Source organism: Scyliorhinus canicula, chromosome 11, assembly GCF_902713615.1.
Source record: "Scyliorhinus canicula chromosome 11, sScyCan1.1, whole genome shotgun sequence".
NCBI classification, from domain to species: domain Eukaryota; kingdom Metazoa; phylum Chordata; class Chondrichthyes; order Carcharhiniformes; family Scyliorhinidae; genus Scyliorhinus; species Scyliorhinus canicula.
The window spans coordinates 1,205,417-1,224,851 of NC_052156.1; the positions used below are offsets into that span (position 1 = coordinate 1,205,417).

Genomic DNA, 19,435 nt, shown 5'->3' on the forward strand with positions numbered 1-19,435 from the left:
ACACCGCCAGCACCGACACCGCCAGCACCGACACCGCCAGCACCAACACCGCCAGCACCAACACCGCCAGCACCAACACCGCCAGCACCAACACCGCCAGCCCCAACACCGCCAGCACCGACACCGCCAGCACCAACACCAACACCGCCAGCACCGACACCGCCAGCACCAACACCGCCAGCACCAACACCGCCAGCACCGACACCGCCAGCCCCGGCAGCACCGACACCGCCAGCACCAACACCGCCAGCACCAACACCGGCAGCACCAACACCGCCAGCACCGACACCGCCAGCCCCGCCAGCACCGACACCGCCAGCACCGACACCGCCAGCACCGACACCGCCAGCACCAACACCGCCAGCACCAACACCGCCAGCACAAACACCGCCAGCACCAACACCGCCAGCCCCGCCAGCACCGACACCGCCAGCACCAACACCGCCAGCACCAACACCGCCAGCACCAACACCGCCAGCACCGACACCGCCAGCACCGACACCGCCAGCACCGACACCGCCAGCACCGACACCGCCAGCACCAACACCGCCAGCACCAACACCGCCAGCACCAACACCGCCAGCACCGACACCGCCAGCACCAACACCGCCAGCCCCAACACCGCCAACACCAACACCGCCAGCACCAACACCGCCAGCACCGACACCGCCAGCACCAACACCGCCAGCACCAACACCGCCAACACCGCCAGCACCGACACTGCCAGCACCAACACGCCAGCACCAACACCGCCAGCACCGACACCGCCAGCCCCAACACCGCCAGCACCAACACCGCCAACACCAACACCGCCAGCACCAACACCGCCAGCACCAACACCGCCAGCACCAACACCGCCAGCCCCAACACCACCAACACCGCCAGCACCGACACCGCCAGCCCCGACACCGCCAGCCCCGACACCGCCAGCCCCGACACCGCCAGCACCAACACCGCCAGCACCAACACCGCCAGCACCAACACCGCCAGCACCAACACCGCCAGCACCGACACCGCCAGCACCGACACCGCCAGCACCAACACCGCCAGCCCCGACACCGCCAGCACCAACACCGCCAGCACCAACACCGCCAGCCCCAACACCGCCAGCACCAACACCGCCAGCACCAACACCACCAGCACCGGCACCACCAGCACCGACACCGCCCGCACCAACACCGCCAACACCAACACCGCCAACACCAACACCGCCAGCACCAACACCGCCAGCACCAACACCGCCAGCACCAACACCGCCAGCACCAACACCGCCAGCACCAACACCACCAGCACCAACACCGCCAACACCAACACCGCCAGCACCAACACCGCCAGCACCGACACCGCCAGCACCAACACCGCCAGCACCGACACCGCCAGCACCAACACCGCCAGCACCGACACCGCCAGCCCCAACACCGCCAGCACCGACACCGCCAGCACCAACACCGCCAGCACCAACACCGCCAGCCCCAACACCGCCAGCACCAACACCGCCAGCACCAACACCGCCAACACCAACACCGCCAACACCAACACCGCCAGCACCGACACCGCCAGCACCAACACCGCCAGCACCAACACCGCCAGCACCAACACCGCCAGCACCAACACCGCCAGCACCAACACCGCCAGCCCCAACACCGCCAGCACCAACACCGCCAGCACCAACACCGCCAGCACCAACACCGCCAGCACCGATGCCGTCGACGCCGACACCGCCAGCACCAACACCGCCAGCCCCAACACCGCCAGCACCAACACCGCCAGCACCAACACCGCCAGCACCGATGCCGTCGACGCCGACACCGCCAGCACCGACACCGCCAGCACCGACACCGCCAGCACCAACACCGCCAGCACCAACACCGCCAGCACCAACACCGCCAGCACCGACACCGCCAGCACCGACACCGCCAGCACCAACACCGCCAGCACCAACACCGCCAGCACCGATGCCGTCGACGCCGACACCGCCTGTGCAGACGTCGCCACCGCTGCTGCGTCGCTCACAACGCACCGTCAGACCGCCGGTCAGACTCAACCTGTGACAGGCACCAGGTTGCAAGATGGACACTGCATTTTCCCCCCCCCCCCCCCCCCGTGAATACATCACAGATTATGTATATTGTTTCACGTCACCCCCACCGGACTCATTCTTAACAGGGGGTGAATGTGGTGATCCCCCACTGTATATATATATGTGTGTGCCTGTATTAGGGGATGTACAGCAGTACCTGCTATTACAGGTTTGTCGGTAAGCCCCTGCCGGCCAGCTCCACCCACAGGGAGCAGCTGGATCCGCAATCAGCGAACGCCAGAAAAGACTTTAACCGCTGGCTGACTTGCTTCGAGGCCTACATCACCTCAGCGGACCCCGCACTGACGGAAGCTCAGAAAATTCAACTCCTCTACTCAAGGTTGAGCTCCAGCGAGTTCCCGCTGATACAGGACGCGCCAAACTACGCAAGCGCCATGGAACTTCTCAAAGAAAATTACGTCCAGTTGACGAACACTCTGTTTGCGAGGCATGTACTCTCCACTCGCGTCCAGCAACCGGGTGAGTCGATTGAGGACTTCTGGCTGCCCTTATCCCTCTAGTACGGGAGTGCGAGTGCAGTCTCACGGTAACATCTCACGGTAATAAAGCCTCTCTTGTACCGATTCGAGTCTTTGTGTGCAATTGTTAGCGCATCAACCCGCCAATGGAAACAACCTGCCCACATCTATCCTATCTATTCCCTTCATAATTTTAAATGTTTCTATAAGATCCCACCCGCATCCTTCTAAATTCCAACGAGTACAGTCCCAGTCTACTCAACCTCTCCTCGTAATCCAACCCCTTCAGCTCTGGGATTAACCTAGTGAATCTCCTCTGCACACCCTCCAGCGCCAGTACGTCCTTTGTCAAGTAAGGAGAACAAAACTGAACACAATACTCCAGGTGTGGCCTCACTAACACCTTATACAATTACAGCATAACCTCCCTAGTCTTAAACTCCTCTAGCAATGAAGGACAAAAGAGAGAGAAAGAGAGAGAGAGGGAGAGAGAATGAGAAAGAGAGACAGAAAGAGAAAGAGGGAGAGAGAGACAGAGAGAGAGAGAGACAGAGAGAGAGACAGAGAGAGAGAGGGGGAGGGAGATGGGTTGCTGCATTTCAATAGAAACTTGGTACAATGTGTGATCAGGGCTTCAACAATACACTGAGATGCCACCAAATCTGGGATAGACTTTTTTGGACCTCAAGGTTATTAACATCTTAAAGCTGAATTGTTTTGAATTCACTCCCTGACATGGACTAGATCCAGAGCAGGATCCCTGTCCACCAGCTCCTGATTCATCGAGCAGCCAGTAACTCACAGAGGAGGTCCTAGCTGAGGTTGTTGTCGAGTGGATTGAGATGGCAGTGTTTGAGGGAGTGGATTGAGGGCCTTTCGAAGGGGTTGCTGAAACTACCCCACCTGAGATTTACCTCCCCGTTGTTTTTCCAGCCCTCAGTCGAGGCGGTGAATGAAGTCGCTAAACTGAACTGCTCCTTTTATCAATTTAATCTGGGGCTGTGGACATTGCTGGCAATGTCAGAGGTTATTGCCCATCATTCGTCACTCTGAGAGGGGGTAGGCCATGTCATAATATACACCAGTATATCATGGTGCAGACACACACACTGATGGACATACACCAGGACCAATCAACATGCACAAACACCGCAGCCAATCACCAGTTAGAACACACTCACTATAAAGACAGAGGGCATCAGTTTTCCCGCTCATTCGGGATGCAGCCTCTCAGAAGTACAGAGCTTACAGCTTACAGCCCAGATCCTCACCATGTGCTGAGTGATTAGACTGGTTAGGACAGGCACAGGTCTTTAGTTTAATCTAACATTGTGTTAACCCACAGTGAGAGTATGTTCAACAGTTTATAGTTTAATAAAATAGTGTTGTACTATTTTAAGTGTCGGTGGCCTGTATGTGTTTCACGGATCCAGAGCACCCAACCCATCATGCGTGTTCACTCAGTCACACCAGTGGGTTAACTAAGAGCCGGCAATGTTACAGGGGGTCTGAAGTCACATACATGTCCAGTCTGGGTAACAACAGCTGCACTCCTTCCCTGAAATATAGTTAGGTTTTTCTGACATTCCGACAGTTTCATCGTCACTTTTACTGAGATCAGATTTTGCTGTTCAGACTTTTTAAAACTGCACTTAAATTCTCAATGTGCCCAGGTTAGATTCGAACTCTGGACACTCGGGAGTATTGGCCCAGGATTACCCAGGCAGCCAGCGTCCGCCTGTGCTCATCACCAAGCCAGAACAAAAATAAAGCTTGTTTCCAATGTGAGGCAGTGATTAACAAGATTTGCCTCCAGCCTGTGGCTGATGGTGTGTGTCTGACCCTCTCTCTGTCCACACCTTTCCAATAGGATTGCCTCCAGCCTGTGGCTGATGGTGTGTGTCTGACCCTCTCTCTGTCCACACCTTTCCAATAGGATTGCCTCCAGCCTGTGGCTGATGGTGTGTGTCTGACCCTCTCTCTGTCCACACCTTTCCAATAGGATTGCCTCCAGCCTATGGCTGATGGTGTGTGTCTGACCCTCCCTCTGTCCACACCTTTCCAATAGGATTGCCTCCAGCCTGTGGCTGATGGTGTGTGTCTGACCCTCTCTCTGTCCACACCTTTCCAATAGGATTGCCTCAGCAATTTGAGAAAAACACAGAATTAAGATCTGCTTTGGCAAAACTCATTTCCTTCTTTCAGAGTTTGACATTTACTGTGTAATATCCTTCCTGATTCAAGTATGTACTTCCTCTGATAAGGTTTTTGGACTTCAATAAAATTTCCTTTCTTATGCATCCTCCTTGGCTGTTCATTGACTTCCTGGTGTCAAGAGATTCAGGATCCCCGCACACCCTCCCTCCGGCTCCCAGTTGGCCAGCTTGGGGTGCATTACAGGGGAACAGGGGGCGATTTCTGCCCCTCCTGCTTTGCAAAGGGGGACTTTGATACTTACTGGAGTCTGTGAGCTCAAATCCCACAAGGGCCAATCATCCATGATCCAACGGAAAGATGGATCAAGTTTGAGGAGTTAAATGGCTTCTTCCTGTTTCCATATTCCTATTTATGACTTGCAGCTCAGAATGTACCAGTGACTGGCCAGTCACACAGTTGGCAAACTCTTGCCTTAGGCAGAAGATTCATTAATGCCTCTCTGATTCTCCAGCTCTGTACTCGCTGTGTCCATGTCAGTGTTGTCAACATCCCCACCAGGGACAGAACCTGAAAGACCTCGGTTCAAGTTGTTGGTGGACGAAGAGCAGAAAATGAGAGAGCTCGGCACAGGTCAGAAAAAATGTCTGCCCACCTGTTTAATGGAAGTTCATTGCCAAGTGACTCCCACCCAATCCAACTGCTCCCAAATCCTCAGCCCAACTCCCAGTCACATGAGTGAAATGATTTTCTCTTAATAATTGTCCTGTGAAGGATGGTGTCAGTCATAGAACATTACAGCGCAGTACAGGCCCTTCGGCCCTCGATGTTGCGCCGACCGTGAAACCCCTCTAAAGTCCCATCTACACTATTCCCTTATCGTCCATATACCTATCCAATGACCATTTGAACATGTTTAATGTTGGTGAGTCCACTACTGTTGCAGGCAGGGCATTCCACGCCCTTACTACTCTCTGAGTAAAGAACCTACCTCTGACATCTGTCCTGTATCTATCTCCCCTCAATTTAAAGCTATGTCCCCTCGTGCTGGACATCACCATCCGAGGAAAAAGGCTCTCACTGTCCACCCTATCTAATCCTCTGATCATCTTGTATGCCTCAATTAAGTCACCTCTTAACCTTCTTCTCTCTAACGAAAACAGCCTCAGGTCCCTCAGCCTTCCCTCATAAGATCTTCCCTCCATATCAGGCAACATTCTGGTAAATCTCCTCTGTACCCTTTCCAATGCTTCCACATCCTTCCTATAATGTGGCGACCAGAATTGCTCTACCAATAAAAGCTAACACACCGTACGCCTTCTTAACAACCCTCTCAACCTGGGTGGCAACTTTCAGGGATCTATGTACATGGACACCGAGATCTCTCTGCTCGTCCACACTACCAAGAATCTTATCATTAGCCCAGTACTCTGTCGCTACTGGATAAAGAAGGGGTGATGGCAGCATGATGGGGATAAGTGGAGGATGTGAGGTAGGGTTTTCTGGGAGGTGGTTGGGGGTGTGAGCCAGGGTAGTGTGAGGGTAGTGGGGGTGAGCTGAAGTCTCTATTTTTCAGCATCTGGGTAGATCAGAATTTGCTTTCAGAATTCTGCTTCCATATCGGATCAACCCCTCCCAAGGAACTGGGAGCAGTGTGACCCAGGAGGGAGTGGGTGGGTTTTACTGCCTGCTTTAGCAATACCTCCTGTTTAACTTCTCTATTATTCCTAATCTTTTCGCAATGCTAAGGTTTTTGGGTGAGTTGATTGTAATCAGCAAGTCAAGAATAATCAGCAGGAAACTGAACTGACGCACGAGGAAATGGATTGACTTGGAGCTGAGACTGAATCTGAAGTGAAATTCAAAGTGGCAGTGGTGCTGACAGACTCTGCACACTCTGGACTGAGGGTAGTTGTCAGGTAAGAATCCTCTCCACTCCATTCACCCTCCCTCATAACCACTGCAGCTTTCTCTGTTGGCATTTTAGGATTTCACTTGATGGACCAGTGCATCAGTAGTGAGTAGGAGTTTTAAAGTGGATTGGGATTTGTGTGAATTCATGGCTGAGACGGCGAGACTAAAGGAAACAGGACATAGGGAATGGATGAAGATTTTTAAATGTTTTCATGGAATCTGGGCGTCGCTGGCTCGATCAGCATTTATTGCCCACCCCTAGTTGCCCTTCAGAAGTGGTGTTGTTTCCTTCTTGAGCCGCTGCAGTCCGTGTGGTGTAGGTACATCCACTGTGCTGTTAGGGAGGGAGTTCCAGAATGTTGCCCCAGCGACAGTGAAGGAACGGCCGATATATTTCCCAGTCAGGGTGGTGAGTGACTTGGAGGGGAACCTCCAGGTGGTGGATTTCCAGGTATCTGCTGCTCTTGTCCTTCTAGATCTAGATGGTGGTGGTCGTGGGTTTGGAAGGTGCTGCCTAAGGAACCTTGGCGAGTTAGTTCAGTGCATTTTGTAGATGGTACACACGGCTGCCACTGTTCGTCGGTGGTGGAGGGTTAAATGTTTGTGGAAGGGGGAGCAATCAAGCAGGGCTGCTTTGTCCTGGATGGTGTTGAGCTTCTTGAGTGTTGTTGGAGCTGCGCTCATCCAGTAAGTGGAGAGCATTCCCTCACACTCCTGACTTGTGCCTTGTAGATGGTGCACAGACTTTGGGGGGTCAGGAGGTGAGTTACTCGCCGTAGGATTCCCAGCCTTTGTCCTGCCCTGGTAGCCACAGTATTAATGTGGCTGGGTCCAGTTCAGTTTCTGATCAATGGTAACCCCCAGGATGTTGATTGTGGGAGATTCAGCGATGGTAATGCCATTGAATGTCAAAGGATGGTGGTTAGAGCCTCTCTTATAGGAGATGGTCATTGTCTGGCACTTGTGTGGCATGAATGTAACTTGCCACTTGTCAGCCCCAAGCCTGGATATTGCCCAGGTCTTGCTGCATTTGGACAGGGACTGCTTCATTATCTGAGGGGTCAGCAGCAAAACTCCTCACTTCTGATAAAAGTTAAAACTGTGGACGAAGGAAATATGTAATAAAAACAGAATATGCTGGATAAACTCAGCTGGTCTGGCAGCATCTGTGGAGAGAGAAACTTTGAGTCCATTGACTTTTCTTCAAAGCTAAAGAAAGGGAGAAATGTTATGGATTTGATACTGTTGAAAGAGGGGGAGGGGCATCTGGAGCAAAAGAGAGTGTCAGGGATCGATTAGAGGGTGCAAAGACACAATGGCAAAGATATCATGGAACAGATAACAGAAGGTAAAGTGGAAATCATATAGCAGAACATGGGAAGGTACATCGTATCCTTCACCCTGTGCTGTCTGCATAAGAACAAGGAGCAGGAGGAGACAATTCTGCCCCTCGAACCCTGTCCGCCATTTAGTAAAATCATGGCTCATCTCATCTCCACCTTCCAGCCCGCTCCCCATCCTTCATCCCACTAATTAAAAACAATCTGTCTCCTCCTTAAATGTGTTTAATGTTCTGGCGTCCAATGCACTCTGGGATAGAAAATTCCACAGATTCACCACCCTTTGAGTGATGTAATTCCTCCTCATTTCTGTTTTAAATCTGCCACTCCTTAGACTAAAACTACGGCCTCTTGCCCACCAAGGGGAAGCATCCACTCTACGTCTGCCCTGTCAATTCCCTTTAGCACCATGTATCCCTCAATTAGATCTACATTCATTCTTCGAAACTCCAACGAGTATAAACCTAAGCTACACAATCTCTCTTCATAAGACAAGTGCTCCATCCCTGGGATCAATCTAGTGAACCTTCTCTGAACCGCCTCCAATGCATTTGCATCTTTCATCAATCAAGGAGACCAAAACTGTGCTCCGTGCTCCATACAGCTTCAACACCTCTTCCCTACTTAGCAATGGATATCAAAATTCCATTTGCCTTCCTTATTTCCTGCTGCACCCACAAACTAACTTTCTGCGACTCATGCACAAGGACACCCAGATCCCTCTGCACTGAAGCACTCTGACATTTCTGTCCATTGAGATAAGTTACCTTTTTATTCCTCAGACCAAAATGCATGAGCTCACACTTACCCACGTTAAACTCTATCTGCCACTTACCTAACCCATCTGTATCCATTTCTTACATTTATTTCCTCATTGCCACTTACTGTCCCACCAATTTTAGTGTCATCTGCAAATTTGGCTGCAGCTTCTATAGGGGCTGGTTTAGCACACTGAGCTGAACAACTGGCTTGTAATACAGATCAAGCCCAGCACACAGGTTCAATTCCCGTACCAGCCTCCACAGGCACCGGAATGTGGTGACTTGTGTGAATGTGGCTTTTCTCAGTAACTTCATTTGAAGCCGACTTGTAACAATAAGTGATTATTATTATACCTGCATCCAAGTCATTAATACAGATTGCAAATAATATAGATTGTATATAATATAATATAGATTGTAAATAGCTGGGGCCCGAGGACTGAACCATAGATTCCCTACGATGCAAAATGAGGCTATTCGGCCCATCAAGACAGCACTGACCCTCCGAAAGAGCACCCCACCTAGGCCCCACCCCCCACTCAAATCACTATAACCTCACGCGTTGATCACGGCCAATCCACCTAACCTGAACATCTTTGGACTGTGGGAGGAAACCGGAGCACCCGGAGGAAACCCACGCAGACACGGGGAGACTCCGCACAGACAGTTACTCGACGTCACCGTCGGGAGGTCACGGATTGGTGGCTTCTGCCAGAATTGATTTTCTCGGCTCTCCACACCCAGTTTTGGGAAAATTATTTTGTGAGAAGTTGTGGGAGGTTTGAGACATTTCAAGAATGTCAAAAACCGGGAGCAGGAACCTAGAGAGAGAGGGAGTGAGTGAAAGTTCGATGCCGAGCCTGGTGAGGAATTCAGCGGGAGAAAAGATGGCGGGGGAGAGCGGTGGGAGGGATGGCTGAAGTGATGGCCGAGGAATTTGAGCGGCTGTTCTCAAACAATTTGAAAGGCAGCAGACAGAGATGATGGCCTTGCTTAAGAGGTGGGTGGGTGAGACCCTTGCTCGATGAGAGAGGAGTTATGAAGACTTTAACGGTGTGGGAACAAGGAGAGAATGAAGGGGGTGGAGGAGGCATTGTCGCGGCAACGCGACCAGTTCATCCCGCTGGGTGAGGAGTTGCGGAAGGTGTCGGTGATCAACAGAGGGCTGACAGCAAAAGTAGAGAACCTGGAGAACAGATCACAAAGGCAGAATTTGAGGGTAGTGGGTTTGTGTGAGGGGGCGGAGGGCCGGCGGCCTACAGTGTACTTCACCAAGATGCTGGCAAGGTTGATGGGGAAGTGGGAGGACGCCTCCCAGTACGAATTGGACAGCATCCACTGGTCACTCTGGCTGAAACCAAGAACAAATGAACTGCCAAGAGCTGTGGTCATCTGTTTTCATAATTTTCAGGTGAAGGAGAGGGTGCTGAGGTGGGTGAAGCGGGAGGTGGAGAGGGATGGTAAGGGTGTACGTACACACCAGGACTTGACAATGGAGCTGGCAAGAACGGACGGCCTTCGGTCCGGCCAAGGTGGCGTTGTATTAATGCAATGTGCTGCTTCGTGTAGTTGACAGGGCGAAGCTAAGGGTCACTCATAATGGCAGCGAAAGCAGAAGGCGTGGAACTGGACTCAGGTTGGACTTTGACGGTTTTGATCGGGTTTTTTTTTGACGTTATTCTTTCCCTTTATGGATGTTATGGTAACTGTTTTGCGTACGAGGTGTTCGGGTTGGGGTGGTTTAGGGAGGGTGGTTGGGATTTGTGGTTTGTTGAGTTTTGGGGTTTGTTTGGACGCAGGGTGTTGGGTGTTTGGAGGGAGGTTGGGAGCTTTGGAGTAGGTTTATTTTCTTGATGTGGGGGAGGGGCACTGGCAGAGGCGCTAACAAATGCAATGTTGGCTGGTGAACGGGAGCGAGGTGGGGGGAGGGGCCATGGTCGATGGAACCTGTAGACAGGGCTTGATGGGCCTGGGAGGTGGAGGGATGGGGACAATATTGGGAGCGGAGTTTTCAAGAGGAAGTGGTTGGCGGGGTTTCTGGGAAGGTGGGGATGGGGGGGGGGGGGGGGTGATGGTGACCATGGCCGGGGCTGGGTCTTGCTTGCCTGCCAGGACTTGGGGGGATGGTCATGGTGGGTAGGGAGGGTGAGGGGAGGTGAGAAAGCTCCAGTCAGAGTGGTGTTGTGGAATGTGGGAGGATTGGGAGGACCGGTGAAGTGAGCACAGGTTGTCTCACACTTGAAGGGTCTGGAGGCCTCAAACAGCGATGACACAGGGTATGTGAGCAAAATGCCGGCGGCATTTCTGGACCTGGATACTCACCTGGGTGGCGGGAGTACAGTGTTGGACCCGAAAATGGACAGGTCCCGGCCATGATCACTGGCCCCTTCCGGGGGGAGGAGGGAAGGAGGGGGGTGAAAAGGTGTTGGCGTGAAGGAGATGGGACGGGTGGACTGTGGAAGATTTTCAGCCCCCCCCCCATCTCCACGTCATTGATCAGAACAGAGAGTATTTGTTCTTTTCGCCGATGCATACGGTGCACTCGAGGATTGACTTTATCGTGGCGGGGAAGATGCTGCTGGATGGAAAGGAATGCTGAGTATTCGGTGATTGTGATATTGGACCACGCTCCGCACTGGGAGGATGCATAGCTCCAGGGTCCCAGGTTCGATTCCGGCTTGGGTCACTGTCTGTGTGGAGTCTGCACATCCTCCCCGTGTCTACGTGGGTTTCCTCCGGGTGCTCCGGTTTCCACCCACAGTCCAAAGGTGTGCAGGTTAGGTGGATTGGCCGTGCTAAATTGCCCTTAGTGACCAGAATTGCCCTGAGTGTTGGGTGGGGTTACTGGGTTATGGGGATAGGGTGGAGGTGTGGGCTTGGGTGGGGTGCTCTTTCCAAGAGCTGGTGCAGACTCGATGGGCCGAATGGCCTCCTTCTGCACTGCAAATGCTATGATATCTATGATGATGAGAGGCATGGATAGGGTGAACGCACTCAGGCTTTTCCCCAGGGAACTAGAGGGCACAGGTTTATGTTGAGAGGGGAAAGGATGAATGGGAACCTGAGGAGAAACTTTTTTACCCAGAGCGTGGTCCGTATGTGGAATGAGCTGCCGGAGGGAGTGGGTGAGGCAGGGACATTGACAACATTTAAAAGACAGATACATGGATAGGAAAGGTTTAGAGGGATCTGGGCAAATGGGGTTGGCTTCGATGGGCTTTTTGGTTGGCACGGACCAGTTTGGGCCGAAGAGCCAGTCTCTGTGCCGTAGATTCTATGATTCTCTGAATAATGATAAAATATGCAATAAATACAATTGAATAAGGACACACCAACCCACTACCCTACCTGCTACCCACCCATGCAACACAGACAAACATACTCAATGCTCCACTGTCACGGGGTCAGTACTGAGGGAGTGCTGCACTGCCAGAGGGTCAGTACTGAGGGAGTGCTGCACTGCCAGAGGGTCAGTACTGAGGGAGTGCTGCACTGTCAGAGGGTCAGTACTGAGGGAGTGCTGCACTGTCAAAGGGTCAGTACTGAGGGAGTGCCGCACTGTCAGAGGGTCAGTACTGAGGGAGTGCCGCACTGTCAGAGGGTCAGTACTGAGGGAGTGCCGCACTGTCAGAGGGACAGTACTGAGGGAGTGCTGCACTGTCAGAGGGTCAGTACTGAGGGAGTGCTGCACTGCCAGAGGGTCAGTACTGAGGGAGTGCTGCACTGTCAGAGGGTCAGTACTGAGGGAGTGCTGCACTGCCAGAGGGTCAGTACTGAGGGAGTGCGGAACTGTCAGAGGGTCAGTACTGAGGGAGTGCCGCACTGTCAGAGGGTCAGTACTGAGGGAGTGCTGAACTGTCAGAGGGTCAGTACTGAGGGAGTGCTGCACTGTCAGAGGGTCAGTACTGAGGGAGTGCCGCACTGCCAGAGGGTCAGTACTGAGGGAGTGCCGCACTGTCAGAGAGTCAGTACTGAGGGAGTGCTGCACTGCCAGAGGGTCAGTACTGAGGGAGTGCCGCACTGCCAGAGGGTCAGTACTGAGGGAGTGCTGCACTGTCAGAGGGTCAGTACTGAGGGAGTGCCGCACTGTCAGGGGGTCAGTACTGAGGGAGTGCTGCACTGTCAGAGGGTCAGTACTGAGGGAGTGCTGCACTGTCAGAGGGTCAGTACTGAGGGAGTGCTGCACTGTCAGAGGGTCAGTACTTAGGGAGTGCTGCACTATCAGAGGGTCAGTACTGAGGGAGTGCTGCACTGTCAGGGGGTCAGTACTGAGGGAGTGCTGCACTGTCAGAGGGTCAGTACTGAGGGAGTGCTGCACTGTCAGAGGGTCAGTACTGAGGGAGTGCTGCACTGTCAGAGGGTCAGTACTTAGGGAGTGCTGCACTATCAGAGGGTCAGTACTGAGGGAGTGCTGCACTGTCAGAGGGTCAGTACTGAGGGAGTGCTGCACTGCCAGAGGGTCAGTACTGAGGGAGTGCCGCACTGTCAGAGGGTCAGTACTGAGGGAGTGCTGCACTGTCAGAGGGTCAGTACTGAGGGAGTGCTGCACTGTCAGAGGGTCAGTACTGAGGGAGTGCCGCACTGTCAGAGGGTCAGTACTGAGGGAGTGCTGCACTGTCAGAGGGTCAGTACTGAGGGACTGCCGCACTGTCAGAGGGTCAGTACTGAGGGAGTGCCGCACTGTCAGAGGGTCAGTACTGAGGGAGTGCCGCACTGTCAGAAGGTCAGTACTGAGGGAGTGCCGCACTGTCAGAGGGTCAGTACTGAGGGAGTGCCGCACTGTCAGAGGGTCAGTACTGAGGGAGTGCTGCACTGTCAGAGGGTCAGTACTGAGGGAGTGCTGAACTGTCAGAGGGTCAGTACTGAGGGAGTGCTGAACTGTCAGAGGGTCAGTACTGAGGGAGTGCCGCACTGTCAGAGGGTCAGTACTGAGGGAGTGCCGCACTGTCAGACGGTCAGTACTGAGGGAGTGCCGCACTGTCAGAGAGTCAGTACTGAGGGAGTGCTGCACTGTCAGAGGGTCAGTACTGAGGGAGTGCCGCACTGTCAGAGGGTCAGTACTGAGGGAGTGCTGCACTGTCAGGGGGTCAGTACTGAGGGAGTGCTGCACTGTCAGGGGGTCAGTACTGAGGGAGTGCTGCACTGCCAGAGGGTCAGTACTGAGGGAGTGCTGCACTGCCAGAGGGTCAGTACTGAGGGAGTGCTGCACTGTCAGAGGGTCAGTACTGAGGGAGTGCTGCACTGTCAGAGAGTCAGTACTGAGGGAGTGCTGCACTGTCAGAGGGTCAGTACTGAGGGAGTGCTGCACTGCCAGAGGGTCAGTACTGAGGGAGTGCCGCACTGTCAGAGGGTCAGTACTGAGGGAGTGCTGCACTGTCAGAGGGTCAGTACTGAGGGAGTGCTGCACTGTCAGAGGGTCAGTACTGAGGGAGTGCCGCACTGTCAGAGGGTCAGTACTGAGGGAGTGCTGCACTGTCAGAGGGTCAGTACTGAGGGACTGCCGCACTGTCAGATCGTCAGTACTGAGGGAGTGCCGCACTGTCAGAGGGTCAGTACTGAGGGAGTGCCGCACTGTCAGAGGGTCAGTACTGAGGGAGTGCCGCACTGTCAGAGGGTCAGTACTGAGGGAGTGCCGCACTGTCAGAGGGACAGTACTGAGGGAGTGCTGCACTGTCAGAGGGTCAGTACTGAGGGAGTGCTGCACTGCCAGAGGGTCAGTACTGAGGGAGTGCTGCACTGTCAGAGGGTCAGTACTGAGGGAGTGCTGCACTGCCAGAGGGTCAGTACTGAGGGAGTGCGGAACTGTCAGAGGGTCAGTACTGAGGGAGTGCCGCACTGTCAGAGGGTCAGTACTGAGGGAGTGCTGAACTGTCAGAGGGTCAGTACTGAGGGAGTGCTGCACTGTCAGAGGGTCAGTACTGAGGGAGTGCCGCACTGCCAGAGGGTCAGTACTGAGGGAGTGCCGCACTGTCAGAGAGTCAGTACTGAGGGAGTGCTGCACTGTCAGAGGGTCAGTACTGAGGGAGTGCCGCACTGTCAGAGGGTCAGTACTGAGGGAGTGCTGCACTGTCAGAGGGTCAGTACTGAGGGAGTGCTGCACTGTCAGGGGGTCAGTACTGAGGGAGTGCTGCACTGTCAGGGGGTCAGTACTGAGGGAGTGCTGCACTGCCAGAGGGTCAGTACTGAGGGAGTGCCGCACTGCCAGAGGGTCAGTACTGAGGGAGTGCTGCACTGTCAGAGGGTCAGTACTGAGGGAGTGCCGCACTGTCAGGGGGTCAGTACTGAGGGAGTGCTGCACTGTCAGAGGGTCAGTACTGAGGGAGTGCTGCACTGTCAGAGGGTCAGTACTGAGGGAGTGCTGCACTGTCAGAGGGTCAGTACTTAGGGAGTGCTGCACTATCAGAGGGTCAGTACTGAGGGAGTGCTGCACTGTCAGAGGGTCAGTACTGAGGGAGTGCTGCACTGCCAGAGGGTCAGTACTGAGGGAGTGCCGCACTGTCAGAGGGTCAGTACTGAGGGAGTGCTGCACTGTCAGAGGGTCAGTACTGAGGGAGTGCTGCACTGTCAGAGGGTCAGTACTGAGGGAGTGCCGCACTGTCAGAGGGTCAGTACTGAGGGAGTGCTGCACTGTCAGAGGGTCAGTACTGAGGGACTGCCGCACTGTCAGAGGGTCAGTACTGAGGGAGTGCCGCACTGTCAGAGGGTCAGTACTGAGGGAGTGCCGCACTGTCAAAGGGTCAGTACTGAGGGAGTGCCGCACTGTCAGAGGGTCAGTACTGAGGGAGTGCCGCACTGTCAGAGGGTCAGTACTGAGGGAGTGCTGCACTGTCAGAGGGTCAGTACTGAGGGAGTGCTGAACTGTCAGAGGGTCAGTACTGAGGGAGTGCTGAACTGTCAGAGGGTCAGTACTGAGGGAGTGCCGCACTGTCAGAGGGTCAGTACTGAGGGAGTGCCGCACTGTCAGACGGTCAGTACTGAGGGAGTGCCGCACTGTCAGAGAGTCAGTACTGAGGGAGTGCTGCACTGTCAGAGGGTCAGTACTGAGGGAGTGCCGCACTGTCAGAGGGTCAGTACTGAGGGAGTGCTGCACTGTCAGGGGGTCAGTACTGAGGGAGTGCTGCACTGTCAGGGGGTCAGTTCTGAGGGAGTGCTGCACTGCCAGAGGGTCAGTACTGAGGGAGTGCTGCACTGCCAGAGGGTCAGTACTGAGGGAGTGCTGCACTGTCAGAGGGTCAGTACTGAGGGAGTGCTGCACTGTCAGAGAGTCAGTACTGAGGGAGTGCTGCACTGTCAGAGGGTCAGTACTGAGGGAGTGCTGCACTGCCAGAGGGTCAGTACTGAGGGAGTGCCGCACTGTCAGAGGGTCAGTACTGAGGGAGTGCTGCACTGTCAGAGGGTCAGTACTGAGGGAGTGCTGCACTGTCAGAGGGTCAGTACTGAGGGAGTGCCGCACTGTCAGAGGGTCAGTACTGAGGGAGTGCTGCACTGTCAGAGGGTCAGTACTGAGGGACTGCCGCACTGTCAGATCGTCAGTACTGAGGGAGTGCCGCACTGTCAGAGGGTCAGTACTGAGGGAGTGCCGCACTGTCAGAGGGTCAGTACTGAGGGAGTGCCGCACTGTCAGAGGGTCAGTACTGAGGGAGTGCTGCACTGTCAGAGGGTCAGTACTGAGGGAGTGCTGCACTGTCAGAGGGTCAGTACTGAGGGAGTGCTGAACTGTCAGAGGGTCAGTACTGAGGGAGTGCTGCACTGTCAGAGGGTCAGTACTGAGGGAGTGCTGCACTGTCAGAGGGTCAGTACTGAGCGAGTGCTGCACTGTCAGAGGGTCAGTACTGAGGGAGTGCCGCACTGTCAGAGTGTCAGTACTGAGGGAGCGCCGCACTGTCAGAGGGTCAGTACTGAGGGAATGCCGCACTGTCAGAGGGTCAGTACTGAGGGAGTGCCGCACTGTCAGAGGGTCAGTACTGAGGGAGTGCTGCACTGTCAGAGGGTCAGTACTGAGGGAGTGCTGCACTGTCAGAGGGTCAGTACTGAGGGAGTGCTGCACTGTCAGAGGGTCAGTACTGAGGGAGTGCTGAACTGTCAGAGGGTCAGTACTGAGGGAGTGCTGCACTGTCAGAGGGTCAGTACTGAGGGAGTGCTGCACTGTCAGAGGGTCAGTACTGAGGGAGTGCTGCACTGTCAGAGGGTCAGTACTGAGGGAGTGCCGCACTGTCAGAGGGTCAGTACTGAGGGAGTGCCGCACTGTCAGAGGGTCAGTACTGAGGGAGTGCTGCACTGTCAGAGGGTCAGTACTGAGGGAGTGCTGCACTGTCAGAGGGTCAGTACTGAGGGAGTGCTGCACTGTCAGAGGGTCAGTACTGAGGGAGTGCTGCACTGTCAGAGGGTCAATACTGAGGGAGTGTTGCAGTGTCAGAGGGTCAGTACTGAGGGAGTGCTGCACTGTCAGAGGGTCAATACTGAGGGAGTGTTGCAGTGTCAGAGGGTCAGTACTGAGGGAGTGCTGCACTGTCAGAGGGTCAGTACTGAGGGAGTGCTGCACTGTCAGAGGGTCAGTACTGAGGGAGTGCTGCACTGTCAGAGGGTCAGTACTGAGGGAGTGCTGCACTGTCAGAGGGTCAGTACTTAGGGAGTGCTGCACTGTCAGAGGGTCAGTACTGAGGGAGTGCCGTACTGTCAGAGGGTCAGTACTGAGGGAGTGCCGCACTGTCAGAGGGTCAGTACTGAGGGAGTGCCACACTGTCAGAGGGTCAGTACTGAGGGAGTGCCGCACTGTCAGAGGGTCAGTACTGAGGGAGTGCTGCACTGTCAGAGGGTCAATACTGAGGGTGTGCCGCACTGTCAGAAGTGCCACTTTACAGATAAGATGAACACGTGAGGCCTGATCAATCATCTCTTGTAAATATAAAAGATCATCTGCACCTTGGAAGAAGAGCAGAGTAATTCTCCCCGAGGTCCTTGGGTCAAGAACTGGCCTTCAATGACATCACCAAGAGAAAATCTGTTTCTTCTCATGTTGCTGGTTTGAGATCTTTGTGCAATTTGACGGCTGTGTGTCCTGCAGTATCGCTGTTTTAAAGAAGGACGGTATCTGGATGCATGATCATCATGTGTAGATTCGCCTCCCAGAGCTAAAACTCAGCCAATTACATCATTATGTATGAAGAGTTTGGACAGGAAGTGACCAGTTGAGATGTTAACCAGGAAAGGGATGAACTCAGACCCTATTCAGTGTCATTTCCCGAGGGTTAATAGGCGGATGCTTGATTTCCTGCTTTTCAAATTTATTGCCGCACATCTTGCTGGCAGTTTAAAATTGACACTCCTGCAGCCTTGAATAATTATTTAGAAATAGTTTAACAAATCTCAGGGAACAAATAACACAATCAAATGAAGTAATTGTTCCAAAATATGGGTGGACACTGTTTCCAAACTGGGTAATATTCACAGATAAACATCCAACACTTTAAATCTGCAGAAATGTTCAACTTTGACTGTTATCTGGGTTTGCCTCGATTTCTCAGTCTCTGTTCCTCACACTAGCCTCATCTTAAACACATACGCACTATGATCCGAGTAGGCCATTCAGCCCTTTGAATATCCGTCATTCGATAGTATCATGGTTGTTCAACCTCATATCCTTTGGCCTTGTCAGTCAAGAATCTATCAACCTCAGCCTTCAAAATAATCAATTGTCCAGCCTCTCCCGCTCTCATAGAATCCCTACAGTGCAGAAGGCCATTTGGCCCATTGAGTCTTCACTAACCATCCAAAACAGCACCCTATCCAGGCCCACTCCCCCTAACCTATCCCCACAACAGAGCAGCAATTTACCACGGACAATCCACCTAACCTGCATATCTTTGGACTGTGGGAGGAAACCGGAGCACCCGGAGGAAACCCACACAGACACGGGGAGAACGTGCAGACTCCGCACAGACGTCACCCAAGGGCGGAATTGAACCCGGGTCCCTGCCGCTGTGAGGCAGCAGTGCTAACCACTGAAATTCAGAAGCCCATTGCCTGAGAGTGCAGTTTCAGAGCCTGTATCTGGGTGCCTGAGACAGAAAATACAGTCCAGAGACCCTGGGTGGGTTTCTCCGTCCCGCCATACCAGATTTCCAGTTCACCCCGCCTGCGGGATGCTCCGTTTCGCCGGCTGGTCAATGGGGTTTCCCATTGTGAGGCAGCCCCACGCCTTCGGGAAACCCCTGGGCTGCCAGTAAAATGGAGCATTCGACGGCGTAGAATCCAGCCCCCAGTGTCTATTCAAAGCATTGGGGTCCCGAGACAGAGACTGAGATCCAGTGTCTAAATGCACAATGCCTGAGAACCAGTGCCTGGGAATACAGTGTCTCAGAGCCAGTGCCTGACATACAGTGCTTGAGAGCACAGTCCTTGAGTTCAGTGCCTGTGACCCAGTGCCTTAGATCCAGTGCCCGAGAACACAGTGCGTGATATTGAGATCCAATATCTTGGAGCACAGGGCTGGAGATCAAGTGACTGGGTTCATACTGCCAGAGATCCAATGCATGAGAGCTGGGGTTACAAACGCTCCAGGCTCATCCTGGATTTAAGATCAATCTTCAGAGCAGCACTGTGTACAACCCTGGGGAAATATCATCGGGACATTAAAAAAGAGAGTTTTGTTGTGTCATTTCATTTGAACATTTCTCGTTATCAGTTCTATACAAATTGACTGATGGA

General features: G+C 53.7%; 1 protein-coding gene across 1 annotated transcript in view; it reads left to right on the forward strand.

Annotated features, from left to right (window-relative positions):
• Positions 1-6,541: 6,541 nt before the first annotated feature.
• Positions 6,542-19,435, forward strand: part of LOC119973700 (hyaluronidase-2-like) — a 50,576-nt gene continuing 37,682 nt past the window's right edge. The window contains exon 1 of the mRNA XM_038812081.1: positions 6,542-6,632. The gene's annotated coding sequence lies outside the window, so the exon portion shown is untranslated. The remainder of the gene's footprint in view (positions 6,633-19,435) is intronic.